At 39.4% G+C, this 19059-nt stretch overlaps 1 protein-coding gene across 5 annotated transcripts in view; it reads left to right on the forward strand.

Moving 5' to 3' along the window:
• Positions 1-19059, forward strand: part of NCALD (neurocalcin delta) — a 364376-nt gene that overhangs the window by 74776 nt on the left and 270541 nt on the right. For 4 of the 5 annotated variants that reach the window (XM_031439409.2, XM_031439412.2, XM_031439410.2 and 1 more), the window contains exon 1: positions 14319-14408. The exons of the other annotated variant lie outside the window; for it this stretch is intronic. The gene's annotated coding sequence lies outside the window, so the exon portion shown is untranslated. Of the gene's footprint in view, positions 1-14318; positions 14409-19059 lie in introns of those variants that run through there. 5 annotated transcript variants of the gene reach the window in all.

Genomic DNA, 19059 nt, shown 5'->3' on the forward strand with positions numbered 1-19059 from the left:
TCCGATATTCTTAGGCTGTAATCTTCTCAACTGCTTCATCATGGTTTATTTGCTGTAATTACTGAGATCTGTGGTACATGTTATCACCACGTCAAAAGAACTAAGAAACCCTTTCCTTACAAATAAAAAAATTATCTTCAGCTGCCAACCATGAAATGCTTGAAAAATACTTCTTTGTATAACTTCATAAAAGTGATTCTGAGAGATTCTTCCTGTTTACCTTGTGCTGATAGAAATCCAAAGAACATTAATTCAGTTTCTTTCTAGATGGAAAAATTCTGGTGGATATAATTCTCTGCAGCAAGTTACAGTTTAGAAAGTTTATTCTTCTGCTCATTTGAAGACCTACTTTATTTGAATTTTTGTTGAAACCTCTTTTTTGACAGAGCTCCTCATTGTTGTTTGGAATGAACACTCTAGAGGAATGGTACCTTCAGGAAGGTCTCGTGTTTTAAAAATATTGAAATAATGGGGCATTGTGTTAACCTGATACACTGTAGTTTGGATTCTGCTTGACATACTAGTTTATGGTTTCTGTGTTCTGAGGCCTTGGTGGTGGGCTGAGACTGTTCAAGGCTTTGTTCAATGATTACCCTGTTTCTCCCAGTTGTCCTATTCCTTTAGCCCTTTGGAGTACAGTGTGACTGAATAAACATGTTAATCCAATGTCAGCATGGAGCTCAGCAGCACTGGAAAAGCAGCAGTTGAGTTATAGCACCTAGTTGACAAAAGGAGGAAGAAAATTATAGAGCAGAAGGAAGGCTCTGTGTTTTTATAACAATGAAAAAAGTGAGCATTAAGTTCTTAAAACTCAACAATAAAACAAACAAGAAAAAATGGATGAAAGAGCTAACAAACTTTACTGAAAAAGATATATAGATGGCAAATAAGCGTATGTTCTACATCATATGCCATTAGGGATTGCAAGTTAAAACAACGAGATTCACCACTACATACCTAAAATCCAAAACCCTAACAGTATCAAATGTTGGCAAGGATGTGGAGCAACAGGAACTCTCATTCTTTGCTCTTGGGAATGCAAAATGGTACAGCCACTTTGGAAGACAGTTTGGCAGGTTTTTATAAATCCAAGCATACTCTTGTCATAGGATCCAGCAATCACATTCCTTGGTATTCACCCAAATTAATTGAAAACATATGTCCACCCAAAAACCTTAAGATGAATATTTATAGCAGCTTTATTTATAACTGCCCAAACTTGAAAGCAACCAAGATGTTCTTCAAACGGTAAATGGATAAACTGTGGTACATTCATACAATGAAACACTATTCAATAATAAAAAGAAATGAGCTATCAAGCCACCAAAAGACATAGAGGAGCCTGAAATGCATATTGCTAAATGAAAGAAGCCAATCTGAAAAGGCTATATACTGTATGATTCCAACTATATGACACTCTGGAAAAGGCCAAACTATGGAGGCAGTAAAAAAATCAGTGGTTTCCAGAGATGAGGAGAGAGAGGTGAAAAAGTGAAGCACAAAGGATCTTCAGGGCAGTAAAACTGTTCTGTATGATACTATAACTATACTGGTGGATATATGTCATTACACATTTGTCAAAATCCATAGAATGTATAACACAAAAAGTCAACCCTATGTAAACTATGAGCTTTAGTTAAAAATAATTTATTGATAGTTACACATCAATTTTAACAAATGTACCATACTATGTTGGAAGTTAATAGGGGGAAATTGTGTATGAGGGTGGGTGCAGGAGAGGGGATGTATATGAGAACTCTATACTTTCTGCTCAGTTTTTCAGTAAATCTAACACTGCTCTAAAAATGAAATCTATTAACTAAAAACAAATAAACATTGTATAATAGCAGCATCTAGGTCTTAGTCTATTTCCCTTCTTGTTAACATTGATTAATTTTCAAAACTCTCAACCCCATTCATAGAAGAACAGCATTTCAGCCACTCTTCTATAACCAAGAGACATAATTTTTAGAATATGTATTTCCACTGTTGCTCACATTGTACAGAAATAATTGTTGAGTTGAATGGATAAGAATGGGATAGAAGAATGAAGGGAGTAGACTGATGGGTCCCTTTTTCCTTAGAACAAAGAAGATTGTTGAAGTTTTGTAAAGTGTTCTGAGGGAGGAAGTGATAAGTTAGCAATAATTGGAAAAATTTTTTTTGAATTTCTATTGCTTTCAACTTTCCAATTTAAAGCACAGTTGTGGCATTACCAAAAGGAAGCAGGGGTAAAGAACACTCAGCTAGTCAGTCAGCCAGTATTTGCTGATTCATAGTCTGTGTTTGTGCCAATACCACGCTGTTTTGATTACTGTAGCTTTGTAATATTGTATGCAGTTGGGAGGGTTATGCCTCCAGCTTTGTTCTTTTTCCTCAGGATTGCTTTGGCAATCCTGGGTCTTTTATGATCCCTTCTAAATTTCAGGATTATCTGTTGTAGTTCTGTGAAAAATGTCATGGGTAATTTGATAGGGATCTCATTAAATCTGTAGATTGCTTTGGGTAGTATGGCCATTTAAACAATATTAGTTCTTCCAATCCAAGAGTATGGGATATCTTTCCATTTCCTTAGATCATCTTCAGTTTCTTTTTATCAGTGTTTTATGGTTCTCAACATATAAGTCTTGCATCTCCTGGGTCAGTTTTATTTCTAAGTATTTGATTTTTTGATGCAATTTTAAAAGGGATTGTTATTTTGCTTTTCCTTTCTGATGTTTTATTGTTAGTGAAAAGAAATGCCACAGATTTCTGTATGTTAATTTTGTATCCTGCTACCTTGCTGAATTTGTTTATCGGTTCTAATAGATTTTATATGGAATCTTTAGGGTTTTCTATATATAGTATCATGTCATCTGCATATAATGACAGTTTTACCTCTTCCCTTCCAATGTGGATCCCTTTTATTCCTTTCTCTTGTCTGATTTCTCTGGCGAGGACTTCCAATTCTATGTTGAATAGAAGTGGTGAGAGTGGGCATCCTTGTCTTGTTCCACATTTTATCAGGAAGGCTTTCAGCTTTCCACTGTTGAGTAGTACGTTGGCTGTAGGTTTGTCATAAGTAGCTTTTATTACTTTGAGGTAAGTTCTTGGTATATGCACTTTGGTAAGAATTTTTATCATAAATGGTTGTTGAATTTTATCAAATGGTTTTTCTACATCTTTTGAGATGATCATGTGGTTTTTGTGCTTTCTTTTGTTGATGTGTTATATCACATTGGATGGTTTGCATATGTTAAACCATCTTTGTGACCCTGGGAACTTAATCATAGTGTATGATCTTTTTTATGTATTTTTGGATTCTATTTTCTAATTTTTTGTTAAGAATTTTTACGTCTATATTTAACAAAGACATTAGCCTATAATTTTCTCTTTGGTAGTATCTTTGTCTGGTCTTGGTATCAGGGTGATGATGGCTTCACAGAATGACTTTGTGAGTGTTCTCTCCTCTTCAGTCTTTTGGAAGAGCTTGAGAAGGATCGGTGTAAGTTCTTTGTCAGTTTGGTAGAATTCCCTAGGGAAGTCATCTGGTCCTGGACTTTTATTTGCAGGGAGTTTTAAAAATTATTATTATAGATTCTATTTCACTTCTAGTGATAGGTATGTTCAAATTACCTTTTTCCTTCTTGATTCAGTGTTGGTGGGCTGTATGTTTATAGAAACATGTCTGTTTCTCCTAGGTTGTCCAATATGTTGGCATATGATTGTTCATAGTACTCTCTTTGGGTGTTTTGTATTTCTGCAGTATTGGTTGTTATTTCTCCTCTTTCATTTCTTATTTCATTTGTTTGTGTCCTCTCTCTTTTCTTCTTGGTGAACTGGGCCAGAGGTTTGTCAATTTTGTTCATCTTTTCCAAAAATCAGCTCTTGGCTTTGAGCCAGTATTTATTGAATGCTGCTGTGTGCTAGGCCCAGGTACACAGGTATTCCATGTAGACATGGTCCCTCCTGTCAAGGACTGACAGTTCAGTGACTTTGATTATGATATTGGGGATGGACAATCTTGGTTCTGATTCCAGCTTTGACACCTGTAGGCTGTGAAATCTTAGGCGATTTATCTCAGTGATTTTCATCTCTAAAATGGTGGTAAGGATCATACCTACCATTGACAGATTTGTGAGGACTAAATTTAGGCATACAAAGCATACAGATTATAGACAAAATTTTCCTTCTATCTCCTTGTGGAATTGGAGGCACAGTAAGGCTGTCAAAGGCTCTGCATTCCTTTATCCTCTTAACCTAACTCCCTCTGCCACCAGCTCAAGGAACATAGTAAGGGAAAAGAGGGTTAGAGGCAGCCGTGAACTGAAGGGTAAAAGGCAACCAAGTCCTTTAACTGTCTGATCTTATAAAGACAAAACATCACTCCTTAGAAAATCCCCAGAGAAGTTACTGTTTCAGAGTAGAAAAAGTGTATGTGTGTGTGATTATTTCTTTTCTTCAACTGGGGAGAAGAAAGTACATAAGAAGACAAAACCCACAAACAAATTCAAAACACTTACTGAAACCTCTGACGCGTGCACACACACACACACACAGTACAAATTCAGATCAACTGCAAGTAAGTGACAACAGGCATTTCTTCGCTTATAAAGATTTCCTACATTGATATGAAGGAGCATACTTGTAGAGCCAAGTGACCACTTTTCTTAACTGGTCTTCTCCTTTCTGGTGGTGGAGGAGCCACTAACCCCGCAGTGCAGCCTCTGAGTGATCAGCAGTAATAATGGACAGAAGAATCCATTCAGAGAGGACCAGGCAGGGAACACATATCTGAATTAGTGCTGGATGGGCAGAAGAACACTTAGATGATCTCAAAAAATGAGGACCTGGGCTACGTGGCTTTTCTCCTCAGAGAATTGCCTTTTCTGAGTTATATTTTCCTGCAATATGGTCTGCTTTTGTGGAGGAGAAAAAATGAAAATTACAACGTGAGCAATCCATGTCTTTAGAGAAAACTGCACACCAATTTGATTAATTTCATTGTCTAAAAAAAAACAGAGAACAACAGATTCTGTGTATAATCTAATGCCTCCACGTTTTTGTTACTTAGTTAATAATAATAATTATTATTATTCTGACCTAGCTGGAAAGCTTTAGTTAATCCTCTGTCTCAGAAATTGGGTGCTTAAAAATTTTTACCTATTAATTTTTTTCCAGGTGATCTCTGCTCTTTATGATCCTTAAGCCCCCCACATCTTCAGAAGCAGGCAAGAAAAAAAATCTTAAGTAAATGTAAAAATAGTATCATATCCTTGAGTGGGTAGAGATTCTCCAAGCCATAAATACAAGTTGAATTCTAATTCACCTGTTGTTCTCAACCCTTTTATTTAAATTGTAGACATTTTGTTTTTCAAACTAGAAGAGTCCTCACTCATAGAATTTTCCTTCCTTTAGAGGCCAGTCTGGGGCACTAAGTGGAGGAGATTATTAAAAGGATTGAGAAAAAGTTCATTTATTCCCAAGCCTTTCGTACAGGTCTTTTTTTCTCTCCATTGAAATTAAAAACAGACACTCACTTTGTGTTTTTGTTTTTGTTTTTGTTTTTGTTTTTGTTTTTGTTTTTGTTTTTAGATTCTACATATGAGTGATCTCATATGGTATTTTTCTTTCTCTTTCTGGCTTACTTCACTTAGAATGACATTCTCCAGGAGCATCCATGTTGCTGCAAATGGCATTATGTTGTTGGTTTTTGTGACTGAGTAGTATTCCATTGTATAAATATACCACCTCTTCTTTATCCAGTCATCTGTTGATGGACATTTAGGCTGTTTCCATGTCTTGGCTATTGTAAATAGTGCTGCTATGAACATTGGGGTGCAGGTGTCATCCTGAAGTAGGGTTCCTTCTGGATATAAGCCCAGGAGTGGGATTCCTGGGTCATATGGTAACAAAAAAAAGCAAAGCATAAATACAAAACAGAAATAGACTCATAGACATAGAATACAAACTTGTGGTTGCCAAGGGGGTGGAGGGTGGGAAGGGACAGACGGGATTTTAAAATTGTAGAATAGATAAACAAGATTATACTGTATAGCACAGGGAAATATATGGTAGCTCACAGAGAAAAAAATGTGACAATGAATATATATATTTTCATGTATAACTGAAAAATTGTGCTCTACACTGGAATTTGACACAACATTGTAAAATGATTATAAATCAATAAAAAATGTTAAAAGAAAAAAACAAACAAACAAAAAACCAGACACACACATGGCCAGGGCACATTGTGGGAAGAACAGTTCAGCTCTGTGCTCTGGGGTGGGAACCTCAGCTCCTCAGCTCCATGCTGTACTTACTGGCTGTGTGATCTGTTTCTTTAACTGAAAACTGGGAAGAGTAATGATAGTACTCACCAGGTAAAACTGTTGTGAGGCGTAAGTTACATAATGTGTATGAAAAGGGCTTAGGCTAACACCTGGCCCCAGATAAATGCTCAATAAATGGCACCTTTTATTTATCATTTCCTTTATCACCAGGATCATTAGTGTGTACCATGATAAATATTCTAGGGCTGCACTAATATAGTAGCTACTAACCACATGTGACTATTTAGATTTAAATTAATTAAAATAAAATAAAAGTAAAAACTCAGTTCCTCAATTACATTAGCCCCATGTCAAGGACTCAATGCCACATGTGTCTAGTGGCTGCCACACTGGATAGTGCAGACTTAGAACCTTTTCATCATCAAAGTCAGTTCTATTGGACTTTGCTGCTGTGGCGTGTACCCAATGGCACTATAAACTCATAAGCCAAGACATGTTTTTCAAATACCAGCTAGTTGGTGATTTAACACTATGTCAGACATGACCTCTATAACATTATGAGATGAATTAGAATAAAGCTATAATAATAATAATAATAATAATAATAATAATAATAATAATAATAATAATAATAATAATAAAAAGTGGCCAGAGGATTCAACGTTTATTTATCTGGTAAAACTTTTTAGGCAGTGGAATGCATTATAGCCACTCTCCTAGTTTGTAAATATTGTCCAAGAACATGTAAGGGAAGTGCTTATGAGTATATGATTCTGACGGAGAAGCTTAAACAGATACGGGGCGGTCAGATACAGTAAAGGAAAGACTGATGTCTCGGTAAAGGGTTGAGTCTGTGTCTTTTAGAAGGATCCTCTAAGTTTCTGGGAGGATTTATCATACATTGTTCTCAAGTAGTGAAGTGGGGCTCCTAGATTCTTGGTGCAGCATCAGGGAACATCAACCCAACAGTGAGTTAAAGTATTTGGTGGACAGGATCCAAAGTAAACTATGATCTATAAAAGCAAAATTAACAGCAGCACTGCTTATTTATGAACTATCAGGAATAATTTTTATCACTTAGGCTAAATTATTTTGGGGAGTGGATTATATAATTTGAAAGTTTTCAAATTGAAGTATTGATTTACAATGTCATGTTACTTTCAGGTGTAGAGCAAAGTGATTCAGTTATTATTATACACACTTTTTCATAGTCTTTACATTATAGTTTATTACAAGATATTGAATATAGTCCCCTGTGCTATAGGGTAGGACCTTGTTGTTTATCTATTTTATATATAGTACTGTGTAACTGCTAATCCCCAACTCCTAATTTATCCTCCCCCACCTTTTCCCTTTGGTAACTGTATGTTTGTTTTTTTATGTCTGCTTCTGCTTTGTAAATAAGTTCACTTGTGTCATTTTTTTTAAGATTCCACATATAAGTGGTATCATAGAATATTAGTCTTTCTCCGACTTACTTCATTCTGACTTACCTCATTTAGTATGATAATCTCTAGGTCCATCCATGTTGCTGCAAATGGCATTATTTCATTCTGTTTTATGGATGAGTAGTATTCCACTGTGTGTGTGTGTGTGTGTGTGTGCGTGCGCGTGCGTGTATATCATGTATATATATATGCACCACATTTTCTTTATCCATTCATCTGTTGATGTACATGGACATATAGGTTGCTTCCATGTCTTGGCTATTGTAAACAGTGCTGCTATGAACATTGGGGTGCATGTATCTTTTCGAATTAGGGTTTTTTTCTGGTTATATGCCCAGGAATAGGATTGCTGGATCATATGGTAATTCTATTTTTTGATTTTTAAGGAACCTTCATACTGGTTTCCATAATTGCTGCACAAAATTACATTCCCACCAAGAGTGAGAGGGTTCCCTTTTCTCCACACCCTCTCCAGCATTTATTATTTATAGACTTTTTGATAATGGTCATTCTGACCAGTGTGAGATGATACCTCATGGTAATTTTGACTCACATTTCTCTAATAATTAGCAATGTTGAACATTGTTTCATGTGCCTGTTAGCCATCTGTATGTCTTCTTTGGAGAAATATATATTTAGGTCTTCTGTTCATTTTTTGATTGGGTTGTTTATTTTGTTTTTGTTGTTGTTGTTGTTATTGAGTTTTAACAGCTGTTTCTATATTTTTGGAAATTAAGCCCTTGTTAGTTGCATCATTTGCAAGTATTTTCTCCCAGTTTGTAGGTTCTTTTCATTTTGTTTATGTTGTCTTTTGCTATGCAAAATCTCTAAGTTATCTAAACTTAGCCTCAGTGAACAGTGGTAAACTAAATCTAGTATCTTTGTGGGTTCCTAGAAATGGCTGGCAGAAACGGTGCAATGAGCATTGTTTAAACTGTGCATAGTGACCAATTCGTGATCATAGACTCAGTTTAGTGAGTCACAGCCAGCATTTAAAAAATGAAATAGAATGAAACAGAACTAAAATACCAGAGATGTTGCATGTATTAAGGGTAAATGTGCTGTAAAATGTTTCTTTCAAATATGTGTGTATGGGCATACTGAATATCAATGAATTTTTTTTATCCTCCAAGGGTCGTGGTGAGAAACGTTTAAAAGCCAGTGGTATAGAGGAAATTCAGGTATCAGTTGGGTAACTGAACACTGGTGGTGTCGATGATGATGACAAGAACAGCTAAAATTTGAATGTTTACCATGTACTAGTGCTTTTACTCTTTTATACGAATCACATTTTATTTGGAAAACACTATATGTAGTTCAGCTGTGTAACAAAGAATAAAATGTAAGGATTTTGTCATCTCATCCTCACAAACACCCACCAAGATGGGCATGTTAGTACTCCTGGTCTATGTGTCAGTGACACTGAAGTGCCTTCCCTGGGTCACAAGCTGCTGCATAAGTTGAGCTGAAATTTGAACCAAGACTCTTGTCTCCAGGGTCAACGGACTAGAAGCACCATGTTTTCTTTCAAGACACCTTTGAACAAGGTAGTTCTCAACCTTTTGAAAGTTACTCAGTGACCTTGCCATCAAAGTACAGCCCATAGAAGCAAAAGGAGGTGAAACTAGACTTTAATCCTTTTTAATTATTGTTCCTTGGTTTCATGGCAACAGTGTATTGTGATAGGAAGCCTTGAGTTTAGAAATAGAGATTTGAGTTGAGTGTGATGTCAAAGAGTTGCTAACCTTTGTGGGCCTTGGATTTCTCCTCTGTTTTCTTCATCCTTTCTTGTAGTGTTGTCTACTGAACCCATGCACTTAAGTGCACCTACTCTGTGCCAGGCGCTAAGTACTTCTCATGTATTAATACACTGAATTCCCACAGAACCCCACCTAGTAGACCTGGTTAACATCTCTGTTTTACAGGTGTCGAAACTGAAGGCTTGAGAGGACCAGTAACTTGCTCAGACTCACACAGCTACTAAGTGACATTGCTGGAATTCTTCCCCCGCAGACCTGCTCCATAGCTATGCTCTTATCATGACACTAAAGTTTCTCCACATTAGAGTCCCTCTCAAATATTCCCCATTCAACTCTTTGGACACCTTTCTGAGTCCCTTCTGAGTGGCCGTGAATGTTCTTTCCAACTTACAGAAACATCCATTTGGTACTGTCAGCTCTTCTCCCAGCTCACCCCATTCGTGGGATGAAGCCCTTTCCTTCCCGTGCCTGGGGAAGTTACGCCTTTTCCTCCACTCAGAGGAGGAGTTTCCCAAATGTTCTTCTCTTTCTGAACCCACTTCTGTGAGTCCTCAAATTCCCTAGCAAGGAGTAACTATTTTTTTGTTAGTTTATTCATTATTTAAAGTTGTAAATAATAACTTTGCAGCCTCTCCAACTATCTTCTCAAATTCCTCTTCTCTGTCTCTTCTAGTATTTTATCAGACTTAAATTCTTAAAAAAGAACTATTTAAAAATAACTCTTGCAGCAATTTTCCATATGTTGTTATAACATGTCCTGCTTAAAATAAAGGCCATAACTGGCTGCAAGTAACTGAAAATATGTTGAAATTCTAACATATTTCCTTGTGTTGATGCTCAGATTCTGGTAATATTTTAACACCAGTCATTTGAGGCACACTGGACTTTTTGAACCAATGATGGAAATTTTTCCTCCCAGTGGAGGTGCAACCAGAGTCCTAGAGCTCAGGAGGGGCGGCCAGGTGTCTTCTTTCTGGCTTGGCCTTTCAGGTGGGGACAAGGAAGCAAAGAACACGAGCAGTTACAGAATATTCCCCTTCCAACCCCTCCTTCTAACTCCAGCCTGATTTAGTGCAACATCGGTAGCCTTATTTTTCATTTACAACTTTTTTCTGTCTATAATAGAAATAGAGAACAGCTGTTTTTTAACCTCCTAACATTTTGCCTTTTACACTAATTCTGATTTCAGGTCACTTCTTAAGAGTCTCAACTCCTTTGACTTGTCCTTGTCCAGTTCTCCGGTTCTCAACCTTTAACTATTTTTATAGCATTTTGTCAGCATCCAGATTTTCAACCTGTGACAGCCTATTAATGTTTAATCAAAAATTCAGATACTTGCTGCTGGATTAAGGACAAGAGAGCTGTCAGCTCTATGGGAATAATTACAGAAAGCAGCAGGAAGAACATCAAAAAAACAAAACAAAACCAGAAAAAAGGGAAAAAAGAAAATCCTCTAAACTCTTTCTCATTAAAGAAGTTTCCAAAGCTTTAACTTCAGCAAAATATTATCCTCAAACGGAAATGAGTACAGGACTCACATGGGCCATATACTATTTGAGAAATCCAGTTAAATGCCCATAATTATGTAATGGAAAATTAAAATAAGAATAAGCAGGTAGGACGAAAGTGACTTCCTTGTGTGAGAGGTGAGTGTATTACCTTTAATACCTTGATGACAACAAATCTAAGTCTCAGGAGATGTCTCTGTTGTGGCAGCATCTTGTTTGTGGTTGGCATGCTGCTAGTGCACACAGAGAAGGGGTGTGGTGGCTCTCACTTGTGTTCCCTTATTCCTCCCATTGCTGTGGCTGTCCAAGTCCTCCGTGTTGGGGTGGAAAGATAAGGGGAACCGGGAGGTTTTGACTTGATACCATTGCTATTAGATGGCAGGTGTTTAAGGCTAGCTTTTTTCTCCTGGGTGTTTTTATGGATTTTTCAGAGACTACCCACTCCCTCGCCTCCCTCCCCCCGCCCTCCGCCATTTGCTACCCTAATCATTGGGACCCTTTCACCTGCAGCTCTCTTGTTGCAGATGAGTTACTCTCTCTCTCCTCTGGTTCTTCATTTATTTCTTCTTCATCCTGAGGAATCTGGAGTCACTCCCAGCTTTCATCCAGCATGTGGGAGACCCTACAAGACAGGACCTCACATGACCTCCCACCAGCTCTCTTGTGAGTGAGCGGCCCCCTCTCTATCTCGTCATGGGAAAAATGCAGGCATCCTTTTCGCCGATGAGCTCTGGGGGTACAGGCCGGTCCGATTCCAACACAGTCCATGAGCTCATGTTGGTCGCTCAAGTCTCCCTTTTGCCCTGTAGGGTTTTCAGGCCACAGTCCATACTGCAGGCATCACATGTGAAGCTCTTTGAGGGGTCCCATTGAACTGCCCTCCAGCAGGCTCAGAGAGGGAACAAGACACCCCCCACCCCTTTCTCAGGGATTAAAGTACAGCTCTCTCCAAGTAAATCCTCCTCACAGAATCTTTTCTCAGTTGCTCTGCTGTCTGCCCTTGATATGCTTATTGTAGGTGAGGAGTCTGCTTCTTCTAACTAGTTCTTGGACACCTACTTTAAAATTCTGCCTTGGGTTTATTATTTCTAAACTGACAGAAAATGTTCCATTTTGGCACATCCTGTTACACGTGAAATAAACAGACCAAACTCACTGAGGACTGTATGTACTATTAGGCTTAGACCGAGCTCTGCTCTTAAGGGATTTTAGCAGGGAATTCCTCCCAGGAAAAAGACCTCTACTCAATGGGTCCCTGATTACTGGAGCTTGCTGCTAAATGGCTTGAAACCCACCTTACCATAGTAGGTGACTGGATTTTGTGATTAGAAAGAGGAAATATTTTCCTTTGATCAAGATCTCAGAGGTAATTGGGTGCCAGCAGCTGAGGCATTTCCTCTTGATGGTGGCCTTTTGTGTTTAGACTGTGTGTCATTGCAGCCTTCCTTTGGACTTCCAGGCCATGCCAAGTGGAGAGTTCTGAGCTCACAAATTAGCTAGTTTGGCAGTTTTCAGAGAGCAGTTCAGGTTGCTTCAACCTTCTCAGAGAGCCTCATGCCTTTGCCTGGGGGTCACATTCCTTGTATCAGATTGGTTTTTGAAAAAACCTTCTATGCTCTAAATCAAGGGTCTTTACAGATTGTGGCCCCGAGCCATACATGGCCCACTGGTGAGATTTTTGTTTGGCTGTTTTATTAGATTTGCAGTTTTAAAAGGCAAGTCTTCTGGGCTGGTTCCTTTCAACCTAGATCACACAGTTCCTGTTGCTAACTGCGCACGCCTGTAGCCATTCAAGCTTGACTACCTCTTTTTGGATCTTTTAGGGTATCTTCCAGTGTGAATTAAGGGAAACTCTCTGAAACAAGCCAATATACCTTTGAGTAGTTGGGAGATAAGGTAAAGCACTTTCCACTGTAATTTTCCACTTCCTTTATCAGCTATTGATTTGTTTTGAGGGAAGAGAAGTAATGGGAAAGACCCCAAAAGATAGAAAGGGGACATTGGGCCTGTCTCTCTATGTGGCATGAAGGCTGCACAGTAAGGGCTGGAGACAAAAGAGGGACATTTATTACACACAGACACATACAAATGCTTACATTTTACCTGCCACCACCAAGAGTTCTTTAAAACTTAAACTGAGAAATGAGTAAAACAGATGAGGGAGGACTAAGTAGGTCTTTGGTCAATGACACTTCACTGGGACCAAAATCAAACTGGGAAAATATACCTTGAGCTACTTAAACTTTAACAGAGCATAACCACAGCGGTGCCCACTAGCTGAAATTCCACCGTTGTCCATAGCAGCCCTGACAGGTGGGCCAGCTTGGTGGGGCACTCTCTGAACTGGAAAGTGTCCTTTTATGCACCTGTCTCTGTGTTATGAGGTGAGTGTACCAGCAGCTCACCTTGAAGAATCCCAATGACAAGACCACTATTGTCTTTGTCACATAGGGATCTGGCAGCCCAAAAGGAGGCAGTGCCAACCCTCCCCTGCCCACCCCGAATGGCTTTTAATGGATTCACTATTACTACGTCCACCTGGAAGGAACACCTGTTGGAGCTAGACAGCGTGGCAGCCCATCTGTGCTCCAGAATGCATGTGATGTGGGCTGCATGAGTCTAATTATAGCAGCAGAAGCCCACCTGTGTCTGTGTTCTCGTCTCAAAACCAGAATTCTGTTGAAACCTAGGTTTTATTTATAAGGCCACTTAAGGAAGCCATCACACTCCTGCTCTCCCCTGGATCTGTGGTCCTTTCTAGGGGGTGCAGAGAGCTCATTCTTTTTTGCCTGTGTTCTCCCCACTTTGTTTAGGATAACAGCTAGAGGGTGGGGGCTGTGGATTACCTTTCTCCAGGATAACGTACAAGTTCAGTGTTGTAGAACCTGTTAAAACCTTGGGCCTTAATTCTTGGAGCATTTTATAGTGGGAAGTAAACAAAGCTAGCTGGTGTGTTTAAGTACTACTATTGATCCAGCTGATCACAAAAACAATAAACACGTATCCAGTGCTTACTAGGTGCTAGGCTTTATTTAAAGTCATTTAATCCTCACAGCCCTCTAGGAGGTAGAGATGATCACATCCCTATTTTACAGGTGAGGAAAGTGAGGCACAGAAAGGTCGAGGAACTGACTTGAGCTCATTTAGTAAGTGGCAGAAGGAAGAAGCTGAATCCAGGCAGCTTGGCTCCTGAATCCTCCTTTCTAATCATCACTGCCCAGATTTGCTCAGATTAATGATGCAGAATTCAAATGAGATTGTATTTGAAAGTTGAATAAACTCCAGACTATTACACAGATATCAATTAGCACTCTCATTTGGGTTCCTTAGGGGTGAATGCTGTAGACCGGAGTTCCTTCTGAAGACAGTAAGCGTGAGAAACAGCGTCACGGCACATGTTCTGACGGTGTCACCAGCACGGTCAGTGTGTTAGTTTTCTATTACTGGGTAACAAATTACCACAACTGGGGAGCTTGGGCTTCAAACAACACAGATTTATTATCTCGCAGTTCCTGTGGGTCAGGAGTCCAGCGCAGGCTAACTGGGTCCTGCTCAGGGTCTCCCCAGGCTGAAATCAAGGTGGTAGCAGGGGCTGTGATCTCATCCGAGGCTCAGGGTTGTTTTCCCAGATCACTGGTTGTTGACAGGATTCATTTCCTTGAAGCTGTAAGACTGACGTTGCCAGCAGTTGGCTGGGACCCCTCTCAGCTCCTGGAGGTCACTGCAGGTCCTTACCAATTGGCTCTCATCGGCAGTTTGCACCGTAGTTATCTGCTTTCTTCCAGGCCGGTAGGAGTGTACCTCTCTGACTTCTGATCTCTCTTTAGTTGGCTAAGAAGCAGTGCCTATCCATCACCATTAGCCACATAATGTAACCTGACTGAGGTGTCATCATCCCACCATATTCACAGGTTCCACCCTCACGCGAGGGGAGGGGGTTATACAGGTGTGGACACCTGGGTGAGGGAGTCTGGTGGGACACCTTAGACTTCTGCCCACTACAGTCATTGCAGCTTTGGGGCCCAGAGGAGTCCCAGCAGCATTGCTAAAGTGAATGTGAAAAAACTGTGCAATGGTTTACTGATGAATGTGGATACGCCACCCAAATGTGCTATTTATTTATGTGCTTATTCTGGTAAATGCTGCAGAATCTGGAGCCTTCCACTTAGGGCCTCTAAGGGCTTTGCTGCCATGGGGATAATCAAGGCCACCAGATGCCAGGTGGTGAGAATTGCCAAGGAAGTGTGACCCTGACGAAAGCTGACGCGGCATCCTCTTCAGGCTCGCAGCTTACCGTACTTCTTATGTACTCTGTGAGCCCATGCAGAGAACTGTGTGATAAACATTTCTCATCCGAGCAAAGATTGTTCTTTGAGAGAATATAATTTTGCCTCTGTCCCATTGACCCATAAGCAATCGTTTTCTTTCTGCATGGTGTAGACAGAGCCTTGTGGGAAGGTGCTGGCTTAATTTCACTTGCCCTTTTCCTGAGGGCAGTTTAAATCCTCTAGTTGGTTCAGTTGAGAATTACCATGGAGGAGCTCCAGGGTCAGTTTAGTACAATAAAGTGATGGCCATCGGGACATCCCAGTGAGTCAGGGGCCCTGAAAGTGCCTATTAGAAGCAGCACAATCCTCACCAGACTGGGAATTTTGTTTCTGAAGTTAAATATTTGCACACTCAGAAACTCAGATGACTTAGGAGTGAAGGCTGAGAATAAAGAGACTTTATTCAAATACAGGTTTGAGTGCTTTGAAACTTCAGGTATTGAAAAACTAAAAAGATTTTATTTATATAAGAGGTTTTATATACAAAGTGCTATCAGTTCAGGTCCAGATCCTTTATTTTTTAGTTTTCAAGAAGATTTAAAAACTACAGCAACTAGTGCATCTTATGGTCAAGAAGGAGGTAAACTGATGTGAAGCACTTCAGTTTGCCCAAATAGTCATGCTAAGAATTGGGTCCCTTCCAGCTCTAGGCTGAAGGGGGCCTGTCAGGAATATTTAAGTGATGGTACTGACAGCATTCTTGTATTTTTAAAATTATCAATGTAATGCAGTCGTTCCTTGGCATCTGTGGGAGATTAATTCCAGAACCCCTGCAGATACCAAAATCCATGGATGCTCAAGTCCCTAATATAGTGGACTCTCTGTATTCTCTGTTCCACATCTGTGGATCTCCAGCTGGTTGAATCTGCAATTACACAACCCATGGATCCAGAAGGCCAACTGTATATGCTAATTGCAAAAAAAAAAAAAATTAGACAAATGGAACAAAGTTAAAAAATGCTTATAATTCCAATAATGGTTGTTGGTATTTTGGCATATGTATGGATAATATTTTATATTACACACACACTACACCAATTTGGTAGTTTCATTTAAAACATTTTTACATGTATATTTGAGATTTCCAACATGACATTAAATATTCTGCTGTATAATGGTGTGAGTGCACAGAGTCAGGGATCAGATCAAACCGCCTGAGTTTGAACACTGTCTCAGCGGTATCTAGTTTGGTGGCCTCGGGCAAGTTTCTTAACTTCTTTGCCTTAGTTTTCTCTGTAAAGGGGGGGCAGTATAGTACCTACATCACAGAATTATAGTAAAGATTAAATGAGTTAATGTGTTTACAAATTGCTTAGAATAGAGTCTGCTGTATGGTAAGTGCTATATATATTATAATATTTGCTTTTATTGATGGTTGCATAGGATTCCATCTTCTGGGTGAGCCATGATTTATTTATCATCCATTGCTTCCTATTTGGATGTTTCTGATTTTTGATTATTACAAATTATGAAACCCTTGTACATACTTCTTGTGTGCCCATTTTTTCCATCGTTTCTTTAGCCTATATTTCAGGAAATAAAATTTCTGGACCAAAATATGTTAATATTTTAAAGGTTTCTGTTATATATTGGCAAATTAATCCTCTGAAAAGTTTTACCAATTTACACTTCCATCTGCAGTACTGAGAATGTCTGTTTCCTCTTGTTCTGAGTTTGAGACAAAAGTAGTATCGCACGTTGTTTTGATTGGCATTTCTTTGATTACAAGTTACAGAGATATTTTTCCATACGTTTATTTTTTTACATTTATTCTGTATAATGATTGCTTCCTGGCCTTTGCTATTTTTATGTTTCTCTTTGAAATTGACATTGCCTCTTCTGTATCAGAGGCATTTGAGTGCGTTTAACCACGATGACGATGAAGATGACGAAGGTAGTTGCCGAAGGTATGTATCACACCCGACAGAGGCAGCGGCCTCCTATAGCTGTCGTGCAAGGCTGGCCCAGCCTCTGATCTTCCATGAGAGACATTCTGTCAGACTCTTTTGTCTTCAACTTCATTATTATTATTATTTTTTTGGTTTTATTTCTATAGCAACAGTACAAATTTATGGTATAAAGAACATATCATGCAGTTATTTGGGGGGAGGGGTTGCTACGAGTGCTGCTAGAAACACTGCAAGAACAAGGTCACATCCTGCCTCTGTGACTTCAGAAGTCATTTTGAAGCGATGGGCTTTTGTGAATGAGATTTCATTAGCGACAGTTTTCGTCTTTGCATAGTGGTAAATATTGTGACTACCTGGGAGAGAATCTCTTGGTTTATTAAAGAGCTAAGTAGTCACCTAATGAGAAACTGTTAGTAATCTTGTGAACATGTGGATGAATATTTATTTTTAAAGGCCTGGATGTGCAACAGGCCTCAGGAACAAGCACTGATTCACTGTTTTAATTAGTTTCTGAATTCTGCTGCCTTCCCTTTGGCTATGGAGACCTCTGGCCACATGGTACACTCTTGCTGGGTGTTGAATATGAACAGTAGTTGATAGCCTTAATTTGTGCTCCGGGTTTTCTCCATGCAAACCTTGCTGTCTCATGGCAGACTAAAACACACGTGATAAAAATGTGTTTTTAAAATAGCACAAAGCATGTAAACTTGGAAGATGAAAGGAAATGTGTTCTATTCTAGAAAATAGACTGAAATCAATGGGCAGAAGTTCGACAGTTTAGGTTAATGAAAGGAAGGACTTTTTTTTTCAATCATGAGAAGTGTCTGCTCATACATGGCTCACCTTTTTGAGGCAGTTGCTGGGATTTGTCCAGCAGAGGTCAGGTGATCAAAACGTAGAGGTCACTGGATTTAAGATGAAAAAGCCGGGATCCATGCACTGGGTAAGACCCTGGGCTAGATTACTTTTAAGGATTTTTCCAGCTCTGAGATTCTACAACTGTAATTACGTCCATTGGTTCAGTGACGTGAGGAGTCTAAAGTGACCAGGGGGCAGTCTCAAATTTACGTTCAGTGGAAACGTTTTTGTGCCTGTAGTGGAAATGTTTTTCCTTGGGAACTAATAACTCGAAGCCAGCAGAGCCCCAAATCTCAGGGACAGGAAGCAAGATTTTGCAATTAAGTTATTAGGTGTAATAATAAAAGCAGACCCTCTAGCTTTAACCCTTGGTTCCTAGGCCCATGTATTCTGGTTATGAAAGAAACAGCGCCCTTTATGGGTTGTCGATTCAAAGCACATACTGCATCCTGTAAGACCGGGCCATCAACTTTCAAAATTTATCTCCCAGCTCTTGACATAACTGAGCCTTCAGTAGGTGATTCCACCATTCTTTAGGGCCAGCTGCTTCTGGATGATGGAGTAGGTAGCAAGACCAGAGAATCTCATGGTCATAAGCTAGTTGTTGCACTAATTTTGCTGAGAAATTAGTGCCTTGGTCAGAAGAAATGTTGTGAGGGGTAGGGTCCTATGATGGTAAATGGCACATTGTCAAAGTATGTGGATGGTTGTACTTGAAAAAGGCAAATCTATATCCAGAATGTGTTTATTCCAGTGAGGACAAATCTGCCTGCTCCGTGCTGGAAGGGGACCAGTTGTAATCAACCCCCATTAGATGGCTAGCTGGTCCACCCGGGCTCATTGTTGGCTCCTGCTGCTGGGAGGCTGAGCACTCAGTAATGGCGGTGGCAAGATTTGCTTATGCATAGGCTGCTTGATTGCTGCCACAGACACTCTGAGTATAAGTCCTTGGAGAAAGCACTAGGGTAGCCAGGA

This window comes from Camelus dromedarius, chromosome 20, assembly GCF_036321535.1.
Source record: "Camelus dromedarius isolate mCamDro1 chromosome 20, mCamDro1.pat, whole genome shotgun sequence".
In the NCBI taxonomy this organism is placed as follows: domain Eukaryota; kingdom Metazoa; phylum Chordata; class Mammalia; order Artiodactyla; family Camelidae; genus Camelus; species Camelus dromedarius.